The sequence below is a fragment of the Arachis hypogaea genome, chromosome 1, assembly GCF_003086295.3.
Source record: "Arachis hypogaea cultivar Tifrunner chromosome 1, arahy.Tifrunner.gnm2.J5K5, whole genome shotgun sequence".
In the NCBI taxonomy this organism is placed as follows: domain Eukaryota; kingdom Viridiplantae; phylum Streptophyta; class Magnoliopsida; order Fabales; family Fabaceae; genus Arachis; species Arachis hypogaea.
The window spans coordinates 99,871,051-99,886,176 of NC_092036.1; the positions used below are offsets into that span (position 1 = coordinate 99,871,051).

The window sequence follows — 15,126 nt, forward strand, 5'->3', positions numbered from 1 at the left end:
AAAAATAGTCATAACTTGTCTCTTTTGACTTTTGTTTATATTTATTAATTATTGTTTAAATAAATATATAATATTAGATATAATAAATATATAATTATAAAGATTGTATACATAAAATTATATATATTTTTTTAGTTAGATATTATAAGTGTTAAGTTGAATAAAGTAATTTTATTCAACTTAACACATACAATAATTTAATTTAGCTCAGTATAATGCTCAATGTTATGCCATATTTTTACTTTTGACATAGAAATATAAAAGTAAGAGTTTAATTTTAATATACTGACAGTATAAAATATTTTATATAGTTGTACAATCACATTTGTTTTTTTGAATGACCATTCATACGATCAATGAAAATAGTAAATTTTTATGATGTGATGTGATTAGATGCACATGTAAAACTGTTTTATGACGATAGTGCATCAAAATTAAATTCATAAGAGTATATATACTAAATAATAATGCTTTACAAGCCGTGAGTGCACTTTTATTTATCATAGTTTTTCTTCATCTCACTTACACACTCTTGCTTCTTCTTCTTCTTCTTGTCCTCCTCCTCCTTTTTTCTAATCTTTCAATTTCGTTATTGTCGATTGTCGTTGTGGTTACCACCTCATCTTCCGCCTTCTTCTTTTTTCATTTGATTTCTTCTTTTCCTCCTCCTCCTCCTCCTCCTCCTCCTCATCCATCGTCATCATCATCATCGTCATTGTTGGCTTCTTCTTATACGTAAATAACACTGTTCATTCTCTTTCGATTTTTTGTACTTGTTCATCTTAATGTCGCTGCGTTATCTACTTATTTTTTCACTTATTTTTTCTCTCTTAAAATTTGTAAATATGCAACTCATTTCTTCATGAAATAAATTTTTACTGCCATCACATCATTTAGTTGAAAATTTTAGTGTTAACGTGAAGACATTTCGTTATTATTCTTTAAAAATTTATGTGTTGTTTTATTTTATCTTCTTCTTATACATAAATGTAAGAACCGGATTTTTTCACGAATAAAATAATTTAAATGCCTAAAATAAATTCCAGAAAGTTAGGATGAGAACTTGGAGATTTAAATATGATTTTTGGACTCAGTAGGTCCTTCCGAGTCAAAAAATGTGTTTTCTGTGAAAAATCGTGAAAAACTGCGAACCGACAGTCGAACCGGTTCAAGTCTGCCCAGTACTGTGCGAGGAAAAGTGAAAATAATTAAAAACCTTAGAAAAATATTAGAAGTCGAAAACCGGGCGTTAATTTTAAAGGTTTGGCCCGAAGTTGGGCCAAACAGGCTAAAAACGATAACGGGTTGGACCGGGCCAAAGTTGGGTCCAAGTCCAACATATATAAGGGTTCATTAATGAACCCAAACACCCATAACACACTCAAACACACACACACACCCAGCCGAAGAAAAGAGGGAGAGGAGAAGAGAAGCACTATTCACTTCAATCTTCCCAAGCTCATATCTTAAGCTACAGAGCTCTGATCGCCGCACCGTTTGCGGCTACGCGTTCCTTGTGAAGAGTTCTACAAAACCCATATAAGAGACTGGTAAGTAAAGCTCGAATCTCTCTCAGTTCTTCTCCTCAAAGTTTTGAGTTTTAGGGTTTTTGGCTAAGTGAGGTTTTGTAATTTTTTGGTGTTTAGGTACACTCTAGCCTTTGATTGATGTTGGTTTTGGCTTCCAAAACTGTTGGACAAGGTAAGAGGCATTGAAACTATTGTGAATTTTTAATTATAATGAGTTCTAGGTTGATTTGTGATGATTTATGTATATATAGCTTGATTATGGTGAGTTTGGAATTTGTTGAGGATTGTTGATGCTTGTTGGAGATTCTTGGTGGCTTAGATTGTGATTGAAAGCTTATCTTGGGCTCAACTTGGGGTTTTGGTGCATATTGGGATCGGCTAAGGTATGGTTTCGGTTTTCTCTATGTAGTATATAATATTCATGGACACTTAGGCTAGTGACCCATATGATAGGTTTGGATTTGAATGGTTGTTGAGTTGTTGATTGATGGTATGAAATGAATTATGATAAAAAAGATGATTGTTGAGTTTGATAAATAATGATTAATAATGATACGATGAGGATGAATGATGGGTGAAGTTGGGAAGTGAATTATGTTGCTATTATGATATTGATGTTGATGAATTGGTAATATAGTTGGAAAATTGTTAATGAGGTTTGATGATAATGTGATATATTGATGTTGAGATTGTGTATAAGGAAAGGTGAAGAAAAATGTGGTAAGTTTGGTGTAATATGACATAGAGGGTTGATTTGGGTGGAAAAATGGAGTTTGGAATGTGTTTGTTTGGTTTTGGTTATGTTTTACAAAGAAATTGTGAAAAGTTTGATTTTAGGTAAAAGTTGATTTTTTGTGAACTTTGTCTGATCATAACTCCTGTCTCGGTTTTCAAAATTGATTGAAATTGGTTTAGAATTAAAGTTTATTGAAAACTCTTCAAAATGATATAAAGTTTGAAAATTTTGAAATTTTGTAGAGGAAGTTATGATCATTCAAAGTTGTGTAAAAAAATTGAAATTATGCAAAGTTGCAGAATTTCAGGATTTCTGATATGTGCGCATGCACAGCCTTGTGCGCACGCACAATCCTGCAAAAATCTTACTATGTGGGGACGCACAGACCTGTGCGTATGCACAGGCAGGAAGGGGCTCTCTGCTTGTAGCGTTAGCACAACTTGTGCGCGCGCACATCAATAAAGAATTTCGACCTGTGCGTACGCATAAGTCACAAGTCGGGAAGAGTCGTCTGTTGGGGGTGTTGGCACATCCTGTGCGAGTGAACAGACCTTACAAGTTTTAGTACCTGTGCGTATGCACACCCCTGTACGTACGCACACCCCTGTGCGTACGCACACGCCCTATTTCACAAATTTAAACTTCGTTTTTAACTATTTCACCTTCCCAATAAGGTCTTAAGCTTCTATAACACCATTTTAAGGCTTTTGGGCTAAATTTCGAGTATGAAAATATGGGAAATAAGCTAAGGGTTTCAGTTGATGGTTATTATGAAAATTTAGCAAACGGAGGTTTAGGTTTCAGGTGTACTGAGAATGGGCTTGGTGGAGTGAGAAAGACGAATGGAGATGTTAGATTGACAGTGGTTGAGATGAGTCGAGGACTCGGAATGAGATGACGGATCCATGGCCTACTGAAAATGTTTTCTGAAAAACACTGATATATCATTGTATATTGAGAATTATGAGACGCTATGCGCCCGGCAGGGATGGCGGTTGGATCCCACCTGTCGAGGTAGCGGCGGCGGCGTAAGGACGGTGGTTCGTCCTGCTTGCGTTGAGATGTGAGGTCAGTGGCAAAAGTATCCCGCTCACATCCCTTCGGATCTCTAGAGCGTATAGGCGCAAAATCCTGGATAGTGATTCGAGTACTATATCTCAGAAGTTCCCAATGACGATTCCGAAGGGCGACATCTCCATGGAGATGTGTCGGGTTAGCAGTTGAACCGACAATATGATATCACAACCAGTAGGACAGGCATTCATCATATGCATTTTCTATCTGTTTGCTTGCTTTTTTCTGACTTGTAACTGTATGCCTATTTGTATAACATGTTTAATTGCTATCTGAGTTACTTGCTTTATATGCTTCTACTTGTGGTTTACTTGCATTGTATATAATTGTGATTTCTGTTGGGATTGAGGAGGTTCGGAAGGCGGTGGCGATGGGATCACACGGAGGATAGGTTGGTGAAGGCTGTGGGACAGCAGAGATCTGTTAGACTAAAAAATCCTTTAAGTTAGATTACCCCTTTTCATACTGCTAAGGTTTTAATATTATGTTGAGGTTTATATATGTGCTCCAATGTTTTAGTATGCCTTAAGATTGAATCTTGTGATGGATATGAAGTCTAGGATTGCCTTTGGTGTCCTGGGGTCTTATATCCTACATCACTGAGCACTGTTACCATACTGAGAACCTCCAGTTCTCATACCATATTTCTGTTGTATTTTTCAGATGCAGGTCGCAGCCCACCTCAGTGAGTTGTCTGGTTGGTGACAGAAGCGGAGGATTCGGATACTTCTTTTTGAGTCTTTTTTATTTATTTTGTATATGTCTCTCACTTTTGTATTTTGTCTTGCCTAGAGGCTTGTATTTGAGAGAACAAAATTTGTATAAGCTGTTTTACTGTTAGGTTTCTGTTGGTCTGCATATGGCTAGCCGGCTTAAACTCCGCGAGCCATGACTAGATTCCTATGATATTCTACTATTATATTTTGATATATCTTATATATATCTTATGCTTTAAGTTAGTAGCTTCGTTAGTACGTTTTGCGCTTTTGAAATCCTGCTTTGTGCCATATCTTTCATCGAGCTTCTACAATGTATTATTTCCTTCTATATATAAATATGTATAAGCCTTAGAACTGTCGTAAGTTCTGATTAACCTTTGCCTTACGGCTAGAGGTAAGGTTTAGGGTAATTAGGTTGTTACAATAAATGCCGCTGTTCATTCTCTTTCAAATTCTTGCACTTATTCTACATAATTTCGCTACATTATCTACATATTTTTTACTTATTCTCTTTTCTATTAAAATTTGCGAATCTGAACTGAAGTTTTCATGAAATAAGTTTTTAGTTTTATCACATCATTTAATTAAAAATTTTGAGACTAGAGTGTAGACATTTTGGTGTTATTTTTTAGATTTTTATGTTTTGTTTTATATATGAGATCATTATTCAATTCATTAAATGTGTAATATTTTTTTAGAAAGATTCAATATTTTTTTTGCATCGTATTACTTAACTTTTTATGTCAATTTTAAGTACTTTTAGTGCTATCAATATGATCTTTAGTATTTAATTTATTTTCTACACACTCTATCATTGTATTTTGGTACTATCTGTTTTATTCACTTCACATCATAGTTTTTATTTTTTTTAATTCAATATTTGAACTCAAAATTAATTGACTAAGAAAATAAAAGTTTATATTTTAATATTTTTTTCATGCTCATTTATAAATGAACAACTTAATGCTTTCTATTTTAAAATACACGATGTATTTTAAATAAAAATAAAGTATATTTTTATCTTTAAAATTTGTTAAAAACTTAAAAAATATCTCTAAATTTTATTTTATTTTAATTTCATTCTTAAAGTTTTCAATTTGCATCATATATACTCCAAGTGAGCGGTGACTAATTTTTCAAAAACTTTTAAACTAATTTAACAATAATTTGACAAGAATAACCTTTAACATAAGCAAATCAGTCATAGTTAAATCACAAAAAAAGAATCAGACATAATTGTTATGCATTATTACTGATTAGTTCTAAACTTTCTAAAAATTTACTAGAGATATACTTGATACAAATTAAAAACTTTAGAGATAAAATTAAAACAAAATAAGATTTAAGAATATTTTTAAAATTTTGACCAAAATTTAAAAGAAAATTTTATATTTTATATTTTTCCCTTTAAATAATTAATTGAACTTTTCTCCTATAATTTTCCTGTCTTCAACCAATTAACGGGTTAGATAAGGTTGTAGCATTTGTTACTCTACTTACTACAACTATCACATCTTGCCCATTCATTTTAACTCCATTCTCCATATCAACGTCATCAGATCTTAAAAGAACTTTGATTTGACAAGAATGATACGCTCACATTGCACCATGCTACTAATTCTCTTAAATTCCGAGAAACTGAAGGGAATTATAGGCAACCCAAATTCAAAAAATGCGTTGATGTATTCTAATGGCATCTGATACATCAGATGAACATCATTTCCCTCAAGTAAAATTATAATTTTGCTCATAGTCAATTTATTTAAAGCCGCTATCGATGTTTACTTTTCATTTGCAAATGAACAAAGAGCATATGCCCATATATGATAAAGGAAAGACGGAAATTATAATGGGCAAAACAAAAGGATAAACAAAGACAAGATACAAACAAGAACTTTGCTACGGCAAGCCTTGCGCTTCTAGCAGCAGCATCCATCTCCTTACTTGATTTTTTCTTCTTCACAGATGCAACTTTCTTATGCCACTCTTTCACGTCAGTTACAGGTGCATCCTCTGCCTTCCCCGTTCCAGCAGTTTCCGTAGTTGTCTTTCCATCAGCCACAGAATCAGGCAGGTTTTGGCGATTCTTTCTGCTCCTTTGAAGATTTGTTCTTCTTCTTCTTCTTTGCATTTTTGCTATCACCGGTGGCATTCTCCTTCTTTTCTAACTCACCGTTGCGATCCTCAACCTTCTTCCTTCCAGGACAGGTAAAAGATTCCAAGTAAGAAATTTCTATATAATCAGTCATCTTAGCAGGGCTTGCAAATGTATTGGCGAACGTTTGCATGAACAAATTCAAGCCTCAACTTAATACTTTAGATATTTAAATAGCATTCTTGTAGCCAACATGGTTAAATCAATAACAAATTCCGAAAAGATAGATACCTCCTTGAAAGAACTAAGATAATTATAATATCTTTTTTCCTTCTTTTTTCTTTTTTTTTTTTCACAAGATCAAAAACATCATATTACCATGGGAGTCAGCCTGGCTTCCAGGTTCTTTTTGCAATCCTAGCTCTGCTAAAACAGCTTCAAGCTCCTCAAGCTCTTTTTTCTTCAATTCCTTCTTTGAAAGTTGCTCTTCAGTTTCCTTGGTAGACAACGAAGGTTCACGAGGTTTCTTAACAACAGTTTCAGGTTCTATTGGCGCTTCTAAATCATTTTCATGTTCATCCTCAGCCTCATCAAGGCATCATCAAGGCCTTCTATCTCACTATCGCTTTCCTGCTATTAAATCATTCACATGTCTTGCAGTTAGTCAATGTGAAGCTCAATGTTTCAATGAAACAATAATAACCATCTTCTATGTTATTAATTTGCCACTAAGGCCAAAACAAATTAACAATTAAGTGCCCAGTTATGCAGCTTTCAGCTTTCACTACTCCAAATGGGACGTGAAGGGCAAGTCCATGAAGAATAAAGGCTACATTATATCATCTACGTTAAACATTATAGTTATGGGTGAAGGCACAATCATTTTAACTATGCAACATTGAACACGTGGAAACTTGAGCTTGAAGAACCAAATTGCAAATCCGGAAACAAGAATAACAAATTGGCAAACCGACCAATAGCCATCAAATGCATATTAATCAGATTCCAAATCATTAAACCGAATAAATGACAACTCAACAAGAACATAGATATTCGAATTAGCAAACCTACAAGCACAACGTCATCACATCCAAGCATACCAGATTACAGATCGTTAGACCATTAACACAAATCACATAAATGACAATTCAACAAGAATCATAAATACCTTCCCAGAGCTAGATATCCAGAACAAGACCAGAATCCAGGATCCTCATTATCAAACAGAATATCCAACATTATATCTTTAAGATATAAAAAGAAACACTCAGCTTTCTTTCCAATCATGCATGCAATAACATTCAACACAACTCTTTCTCCTCAAAGACACCATTATCAACCCATCCAATCCAACCTTCAAAACAGCATTGCCTAACACATCCAACTTACAGAACACAGACAACACAATCAAAACACCTACTGAATAACATCCATTCCAGTTCGGTTCACCTCGTGGCAAATAAATGTGAGAACATGAACAGCTCAACTAATCCACATTTTCCAAGTCTAGTCGCTATCCATGCCACACGACTAACGGATTCAAAAATAAAAAACACAATAATAAAAGAAAAAAATTACACACTCTCGGCTTCAAGCCAACGATCATCGCCATCCACAGTTAAAAAATAAACGATTCAAGCCATTGCATATCAAGTTTCAGCAGTAGTGATCCAACTCACATAAATAGAATAATCCAATTAAAAAATAAATAATGCTCAAAGTTTTATGTTCACCTCAGCATGGGCCTCGGATTCAGCTGCAGCAGCAACAGGAGCGCCCCAAACGGATTGAGGTGGAGCGGTGATGGCGTAGTAGTCGTCATCATCCTCGTCGTCAACGTCAGCCCATGACTTCGACGTGAGTGGCGCTGGGGCCAGAAAACCTCCTTTTTCTCCTGCTGTTGTGCGGCGGAGGAAGCGGCGGTGGAAGAGGACGAGGAGGCTCTCCCCTTGGATGAAGCCTGTTCCTTCTCAGAATCTCAGGCTTCTTCTTCTTCTTCTTGAGGCTTCCGAGCGTTGCGAACACGTTGGAGCTGTTTATGACCGGCGCCTCCTCCCTCCTGCTCCCTCCTCCCACCATTTCCAATCTCAAACTCAGCAGCGACGGCCCCGAAACCACCGCGTTTCAACAGCTCCAGTGAAGGGACAAGATCGGAAATAAAGGAAAAAGGGAGAAACTCTAGGGTTTGTTTTTGTTTGTTCCTTGTCCGGGAGAATGGTGATCTGAGAAGTGAGGAATGTAATGTGGATGATGGAGTTATAAAAGGGTGCGTTAATTTGAGTATAGAGATTGAAGGGTGGGGCATGAGGGGCGGGGTATCAGAAACGATGATTATGTGTGTCTTCCTCTTACTCTACAATTTATATTACAATGATTACCGAGTCACTGGATTATTAGTTTAACCGGTGAATCACAGATTTAACCGGTTAATTCGATTATAATTAATTAATTATATAATATTTAATTTTTTATATCAAATTAATTTATTGACTAATTCATTAATTAATTAGAATCTATTATATTATTTAAATATATGTTAAAAATATTAATATTAATAGATATTATATAATTATTAATAACAAAAATATGTCATTGATTAATAAAAATTTTTTGTTTATCTTTTTTAATTTAAATATATTTAATAAAGTTTAATTTTTATTTTAATAATTATATATAATTAAAAATAATTCTTTTTTAAAAAAGGTAAGTATAAAATAAAAGATAAAATAAATTAATATAAATACTATTCATTATAATAAAAAGATAAAAAATATCTTAAATTTACATGACTAAAAGAATTAATATACAAGTGGTTAATTATGATATATCTAGTAGTTAGTAATATATTTATTTAAACACACCATATACCACAGAGAAAACTTGCCCCAATGGTTGCAAGGGCTCTTTTTCAATTTGAATACCTCAAGTTCGAACAGCACCAGTTCATTTACTTATTCGGTTTAAATGTAAATGTTAACCTGGATCGGTATGTACACCTCTAATTACAACAGTGTCATCCTTTTGCTAATTTATAGGGCTTATTTGAAAACAAAAACTAATAGGCCTGGAAGGATTTTAAGTTTTAACCTTACACTAATAAACTTTTCGAACAAAATTAAGTAATTTTTTATTTTCATTTTATGAATTTTTTAATATTTTTTCAGTTACATAAGTTTCGGATAAAAATATTTTTTACATTTATTTAATAAGTAAGATCTAACTTTTTATAAAAAATGTGAAATATACTTTTTATAGTTTTATATATGATTTCTTTTATTTTATTATATGTATAATACAATCTAATTTATATATGCTTCAAGAAAAAAAAATATATCGATAATTTAGTTATTGAATTAAATTGGAATGAAACTATATACTTTTCAAAAAAACGAGTCTTTTAATTTAACAAGTTTTTTTATATTAATTTTATAATGAAATGAGATGAGACATTGAAATAATTATTATTTAAACTGAATTAAATTATCTCAATTAATTTTTTTAAAAATTTTGAATTTTGATAAAAATCTTGTTTTTTAATTAATAGTGATGTGGTGTAATATATATATATATATATATGGGCATTTAACCAAAAAAGAAAAAGATGAATATTATAACAAAAATGAAAATTCATTTTCTAGAAGAAGGAAGATAGAAAAATAATTTTTTTTATGTCGTAAATATTATAACAAAAGTAAATTTTTTAATTGTGTGAAAGATATAAAACTACTTTTTTTTATATTGTTTAAAGAATTTAGTTATACACATATTAATATATGATATAATTTTTTATATTTTTATTTAAAAGTGCTATATTTATATAAATTAAATATTTTAAATAAAATATAATTAATAAGACACATTTTTTTTATATGTTACTTGAACTATTAAAATATAATTATTTTTTTATATTTTTTAAATTTTTATGAGAATTTTTTTAAAAGATTTTAAAACATCATAAAGCAAAGCAAAAAAACTTCGATTTGAGAACATCTTATTTTTCACAATTTTTTCTACTTCAACTACAGTCAGATACTTGATTTTATTTTTTTTTCACGCATCTCTTTCCTTCAGAAAGATATTTTTTCACTCTATTTTCATTCGACTTCAACAACTTAAGACATTCACTGGATTTTGAAAAAAAATCTTTTAATTTCAAACACTACATCCTAAATACCCCAAATAAAACATCCATATCACTGCCGTTGACACTACCATTATAACATTTTACACTACTTATAAGGATTCCATTAAAAATCAATTCATCAATTCCAACGGCCAAACTTCTCCATATCCCCAACAAAAGCCCGGCCGATGCCATTTCCGCGGACTTCATCATCCAATTCGGTGTGTGTTTGGATTACAGTTTACAAATGGGAGTTTTGCATAAAATTGATTTTGCAAACTTGATTTTGATCAAAAGTAAGTTTGTGTTAAAGTGATTTATGTTTGGTAATTTTTGTATCAAGATGGATTATAGTAAAATAAATGTTGTTTGGCTTATACCATTTAAAATCACTTTTAGATAAAAAATTACTAAAATGGACATCAACTTAAATTTTTTTTTATATTATCCTATTATTTTAATTTAGATATTTAAATACATCTTATTAGTTAATTTTATAATAAAATTAATATTTATTTACTAAAATAAAAATAACATATAAAAATAGATAAAATATATTTTTAAATAAAAATAAAAGAATATTTAATCAAATATGTTACATTTTTAAGTATTAAATGTTACTTTAGTATTTTTTACATCGTACTCTTGTTCTAGTCCTCTCAATAATCTTATTCTTAATATTAATTTGGAATTCAACGTTTATGATTTTATTATTATCTATGATTAATTTTTTATTTAATTTATCTTTTTTAATGGAATCATAATCTATATTATAAAAAATTACACTAAAACATAGTATACGAGAATTACAATTATAAAAGAGAATACCAAAAATAATAAAAAAATTAAATATTTACTTTATAGTGATCGAAACAAATTTAAAAGTTCTTGATGATCTTTTTATATAATATATTTTTAAGTATTTTTGGTACTCATTTTTTAGTATGTTATAATTTTTTACTATTATTATTTACAGTTAATTTTTTGTTTAATTTACTTTACCTAATAGAATTAATAAATTATATTATAAAAAGATAATAACAAACATAATACAAAAAAATCACAATTATAAAAGTATATAATGTCAAACAAATAGTTGAAAATAAAAATAAAAATAATAAATAATAGAAAATAGAACTCATATAAATAGAAATAACAAGAATTTTATAAATAATACGATAACATTTATAAAGGATAAAGTTGGTAAAAGGTAAATAAATTGTTAGTATCTATGGCTAAAAGCCAGTTAAGAAAACACAGAAGTTACAAATAGTTGCTTCTTGTAAACGTGGTTTTGGCAGCAAAATCACCTCTGCGTTTATGAGAAAAAAATTTGCCAAACCAAAAGTTGAAGTTTTCAAGAAATTTAAACGTGTTTCTTCCCTTTCAACGGGTTTTCCAAACACACCCTCACCCATCTCAAAGAGATTTTGGCTACTATATGATGGTACGACCGTCATACCTAATCACACTAAGAGACGTGCATTTGAAGGGCGTCCCAGAACCACCAGAATCTAGACTACAATGGACGAATCTGACCCAAACAGGTCCAAAAGATATGGGTTTTGTAGATAATCCAGCCACACATGTAGGAGGTGTCCCCAGAAAAGAGTGAACATCGATTCTACATCTGCCAGTAATATATAAGGTTGTGGTTATTTATTGTACTTTCTTAACTTTCAGACCCATGTTGCTTTATTTTAATTCCGTTGTCCATTATATAGTTTAGTTTAGTGTTAGTCTCCGTTGTATGGTTTAAGTTAAAGTTAGTGTCCCTTGTGTGATTTAATTTAAAGTTAGTGTGCCTTGTGTTTTTTTTTTATGTTGATGTTAGTGTACCAGTGATGATTTATTTTAATGTTAGTGTTACTTATGTGGTTTATTTTGATGTTTATATTCACTGTTTATGGACTCGTGTTATAAGATGGATTCACCGTATATTGTGAAATACAGAATATCAATAAAAATCATCTGAATACAAAACATAACGAAAACAGTCACATGGGCGCAATACGACCAACATAACATCACTACATGAAATACATAACAACAAGAATTATATAACTACAACTGAAATACATAACACAAAATGAAATATGCGCTCCTCAAAATTCAGAAGAGATGTGATCCAGTAAACGTCTGATCTGTTATGCTCTCTGAATTAGAGAGATCTCGTTTTCGTCACCATCTTCGTCTCCGACCTGTTCCACCTCCTCCAATATGTATTTCGATGATGTGGATGGACCAGGTGTGAACTAAGAGGTGTCCCACCCAACACAAATATATCGTCTATAAGTTCAATAAGAGACTTATTTAAAATCTACGTTTGGCCAACTCATCTTTCTGCATGATCATGCTAATCTCGTCAATAAAGTGTGACCCATAAACTACGCACTAAATCCCTCGCTGCCGAGTAAATTCAACAGCATCTGACCTGGGCTGATGTCCGGCTGACTCTCTTGCATAGCCTCATCATTCTTAGGAATCCGACGAAATAGTCACCAAATCCTCGTCCGGACACATTCCCGCCTGCCTCAGCTCCTCCACACACACCACCGCAACCATATACATGGCTCTGGCCAACTGCCTCACCTCTATCAGCCTGGCCCTCACCTCCTCCAGGATGACCACCATCACCTCTACCATAGTGGCCCCCGTAACCACCTCCACCACCTCCCTGATCTCCCGTCACCACCGTTGTACCCTCCTCCACCACCACCACTTCCCTGACCCCGTCGTCACCTCCATCGTCTCCATCATCACCACTTTCGTCCTCACCGCTACCCTCATCCTTTCCGCCTCTGCCTCCACGTCGGCCTCTGCCTCACCACCACCTCTAGCTCCTCTACGGCCGCGACCCCTCCCCCCTCGGCGTCCAACCATTCCCAACCCTTCCCACCAAACCCCATTTCCGATTCCCATCCTCAAAACTTAAAGTTTTTATCTTTTCTTCATTTCATGTTGTTTCCCATTTTGTATTTTCTAGCTTTGCTTTTCTTTTTGCTCTTGTTGGGTTAAATTTGTCTTTTGGTGTGTGGGTAATTTTGTTGAAGGAGCAATGCTAGGGAGTCAGCAATTTTTGTGATTGTTAGCCATCAACTAACCATCAATGATGATTTGATGGTGTGAGATTTCATCCAATGGCTCACCTTTTTCTGCTGGTTACATGCTGGCCAAAATTCAATAAAACTGCTGGCCCCCTATACTTTTCCTTGTTGAAGTGTTGTTCATGAGTGTGTATCCCTCATTTTAATGTTAGAAAACAAAATAATGCAGAAGAATCAAAAGACGTTTGCTACTATAGTCTTTAGTATTCTTCCCTGTACCCTGTGGTTCAGTTTCTGGAAGGAGAACTACTCATAGTGTGTTTGTATTGCAACCCAGGTGGACGCTTTGCCTCAAGGGAAAAAGTATGCTTCTTTCCTTCAAAACCTTAACATTTGTTTCAGTGTCATTGTTGATGGCTGTATTACTTGTCTCTAATTCTAATTATCTACCATAAGAAAAAATAATAGTTACAAACTTAGACGTAATTTCTTCGGGTTTTGAAATATCATTTGTTGATATATTGGCATTTGCTTTGGATTTTGGCTTTATATGTAACCAGATGAGCCTTCTAAAGAACTTCCGAAGTTTTCTGTCAAACTTTTTCTTCATTCCAGTGGGCATGTTGCAGGTTTCACATGCTAACTTCATCAAGAGTATTGAACTTTATATTTCTATTGAAAATTTTGAATTTTCCATAATTAGGGGCTATGTCTTTGACCTTGAACAAGTTCCTGTATACTCATGCTTTATAGGCTATGTTTCATGGCAGGCAATAATTTCTGTTTTTCGGAGAAAGAGAAGGTTCTAGGAGAAATATCTAATTATAAAGTTCAGGTGTTCTTGCCTGGCTTTTCCGAGGTATAGCTCGTCCTTTGATAAGATCGGTAGACTCCTTGAGTGGACCAAGATATACGTCGGCAGTGGATGAACGGAGAGGGTGGGTACCTGCAAAGGCATTCCGACGCTCAAGTTAGTGTCAAGTGGATTATAGATCTTAATTTGGAAAATGTGACGTACCTTTCTTAGCTTCCTCGTCCGCTTTATATTTAGCGGAAAAAGGTCGGCCGTTTTCCCTAGGTTGTAACGCCTAGGAAGAGGATTAATTGTAAATCCGACGTTATTGATTTAAAGTTGTTTATGGTTATTACGAAATCGTCGGTTATGATCGGGTTTCAGGCGTTACCGAGCTATAACTTGAAACCGATGTTTACTGGTCATATCACAGCCCCCAAGCTTGACCTGACTTTAAAGAGATAGGTTGAGCTTTATGAGAGGCGAGTTATAGCTCGGTACCCTGTGCCCTCAGATCAGCATATCTCTTTTAAAGTTACTAATAGGTAACTGAAAAGACTGGTTACTTTAATTATTACTCAAGTCTTTGAGAGATGTAAAACTTTTAATTATTGCGTTTCCTAGATAGGTTCAAGTTCCGAGACTTAGTTTAAACCGTTGGTACTGTGCCTCATTTAATAGTATTGATTTTCATCATAGGTTGAAAAGATTTGAAGAATCTGAAGGGGTTAGCACTTTTCTTCTTTCAGCGTAGTGGATGTTGTGATTCAGAAGCTTTTAAAAAGTATGAGTACCAGAGGTTAGTAACATTCCCTCCTCTTTCATCTTATGTTCACTTCTTTCCTTCTGAAAAATTCATGGATGAGAAGAAATTAAAATTGTTGCCCAAGTTTGGAGAGGAAGAGTCGTACGACTGGGTCGATGATGATGTCAAAATAAGGGCTTCTTTGTTTTTAGATAAGGATAGTGTGAATGATGTTAAAGTAGCTAGGATAGTGAGACCTGGTTTT

The 15,126-nt window shown here is 33.2% G+C and overlaps 1 pseudogene; it reads right to left on the reverse strand.

The window, feature by feature from the left end:
- Positions 1-5,722: 5,722 nt before the first annotated feature.
- On the reverse strand, positions 5,723-10,471 carry LOC114924996 (uncharacterized; annotated as a pseudogene).
- Between the last annotated feature and the right edge of the window lie 4,655 nt (positions 10,472-15,126).